General features: G+C 33.1%; 1 long non-coding RNA gene across 1 annotated transcript; it reads right to left on the reverse strand.

Moving 5' to 3' along the window:
* Window positions 1-276: 276 nt before the first annotated feature.
* Window positions 277-1,540, reverse strand: LOC109544915. Its single transcript, XR_002172621.2, has 3 exons — window positions 1,504-1,540; window positions 1,179-1,366; window positions 277-593 (listed from the first exon to the last, which is right to left on the reverse strand). It is a non-coding gene; the product is annotated as an uncharacterized LOC109544915 (long non-coding RNA).
* Window positions 1,541-2,625: the final 1,085 nt, after the last annotated feature.

Here is a 2,625-nt window from a genome sequence, read left to right on the forward strand (position 1 = left end):
TAATTATTGAACACATTTCTCAATATTCCATTCTAAACAATAAAACATTTCATAACAAATGCATAAACTAATCCAAGCAATAGTGTTTTTTTTTTCTTATTAAATCCAATCTGTCCATTTATTCCAATTATGAGCAACCGTTGGCGACAATTCGTAAAGAAGTAGGCCCAGATACATGCTAAGTAATAAAAATTTACCACGTATCTACAATTAGCGTATAAATTTACGTAGGAGGTCGTAATTATTTGCCAAAAGGTTAAGACGTTGACTTTTCTCTTATGGGCATGCTTTATTGAACTGCTAAATTATTAAAGAAGAATGCCATTTTAATTATTTTTGAGTAAAATTAATTTTGAGTAATTTCTCAACTCCAAAATTTAGTGGCAGCAAGAAAAATGACCAGTTGAGAATGGAGATAAAAAACCTTACTAGTTTGATAAAAAAAAAGCTACTTGTTGATAGCTAGATTCTATTTGAAGGTCTACTCCACAACACTTAAACAAACCAACTTGCGAGATAATATGGTAGCATACCAAACAGCCACCTCGCCTCTAATGAGCTGGCTAATTGCCAGTAATGGAGCGCTGCCAATCCTGAAGCAGAAAAAGTTCCAAATAAAAATGTTATCTGATATCCATCTTCTATTTGCTATTTCATGCACCATTTTTTGGGAAAAGAAATAAAATTATCGCTATTTCATTCTTTTGATTCTTTGTCTTGTTTATTCTGGTCATATTAGTAATACACCTACGCATATAAATTCGAATTATGAAGCAACACCTTTGTTTTAGGTTTTTAAAGTATAGCAGTAAAGCAGTCTCAGTGAGCAAGTCTTGGATCGACCAAAAATTTCATTCAAATGATTTAAATTCAAACTTACACACTCGAAATATAGCCTCAAAATGGTGATTTTCCTCAAACTTTATGAGTGTTTTTTGGATTAATTTATGGACCATCCATGATTTTTTTTCGCTGAAAGTGCTTGATTTGACGAGTACTGTGAGGTGCAAGAAGAAAAAACTAAACTGCAAAACTAAAAATGCGGAGACACAGCCGACATGACAAAACAAATGGAATTTCGCCGGTTATAAACGTCGCCATTACCGAAAATGATGCCAGATGATTGATTCGTTCTCATTCCTCGAAATAAATCCGGCCATTCATGACTGTTTACTTACTCGTATTCTACTGACTGTATTTGACGATCGCTTTACACTTTTCTTCTAATTGCACCATTATTGGAACACCAGAGTTTACAGTTACAACATGAAGCAAATCACAGATTATCAAACTATTCTCGCCCGTGGTTGTCGTGCTCGTATTCGTATCATGCACGATCAGCGTTGCCAGACCACGAACTTCGAAACTGGTGGAATGGATAGGAAAAGAACGGTATTAAAAATAAAACGCTGGATAATTTAATGTCCCAAATTTATGTTTTCCGAAGTTAGAAGTGGTTTTCCAATGTATTTTCGAACAAAATATTTGATTTAAATAACTTACATTTAGAAATGTTTTTCGGGCTTTGAAGCCGTGGTCCATGGTAATTGCGTCCTGACGTTTCGTCCACAACTGCGATGGACATTTTCAAAGGCGATGAGGCAGTGGACGAAGTGATCTCCCGTGCTTTCCTAATAAATCTTTTCTAAATGTGATTTGACCGGCCGTGAAAGCCTTCATAGTCTGATTAAATAACTTAATTTACATAAAATTAAAATAAAATAACCTAGTTTTATTACTTTATCGAAACTTGTCAAATAACAAAATAGATAACCGCATAACTACCGAAACGGGCGTCAGGTAAAAAATATTTTTGGAGAGTTTCTATAAAGCAGTAAAACTCGATTATTTTTTGTGCTAGTGAAAAAGCGATAATATTAAATAAAAAATAATCATTACGTTGTATATAAGGTTTGCCCACCTAAAAAATTATTTATGACAAAAAGATTTTAGAAAATATATCATTTGATAAAAAAACATGTTTTATTTTTCAATTAATTCAAAACACTTTATTCTGAGTCAGAAAAGCTATCAGACCTTTTGTACATGTTATTATTATGAAATGAAACTACCTATGTATTCTTTCGAATGCATTAGACCAACAATACTATTTGTGGATAATACATGTCTCTGTTTCGTTTTCAACAAATTAATTTGAGAAAACTTCCTTTTTTTAGTTTTAACCTTAAAACTAAAGCTTCTTTAATCTAAGGTTTCTAACGGTATTTTCTTACGGCTAAAAGGTAGGGCGGTAGCACCCACCCTGAAAACGTTAAAACGGTAGACTTGGCAAGCTTGTGCACGATCACATGTCATGCACTTCACATTTGACAGTAAACGATGATATACTATCACTTTGAATATAAAACTAACAATAAAGCAGTTTAGAGATGTTAATGGTAGATTAATTAATTTTGCATTTGTTCAAGAGTTGAATGAATTACAAGAAAAAGAGGGACTTCATCTTGGAACTAAACTAAGAAAACACCATATTAACTTTTTTAAACAAAAAATGAAAGTTAAACTTGCAACTCAACTTCTAAGCCGTTCGGTATCCGAGGCATTACTTTATTGTAGAGATAAGCTACATCTACCGGAATTTGCGAACTGTGGTCCCACTGCAAA

The sequence above is a fragment of the Dendroctonus ponderosae genome, unplaced genomic scaffold (genome assembly GCF_020466585.1).
Source record: "Dendroctonus ponderosae isolate FM_Combo_2020 unplaced genomic scaffold, Dpon_F_20191213v2 Dpon_F_20191213_8, whole genome shotgun sequence".
Lineage (NCBI taxonomy): Eukaryota > Metazoa > Arthropoda > Insecta > Coleoptera > Curculionidae > Dendroctonus > Dendroctonus ponderosae.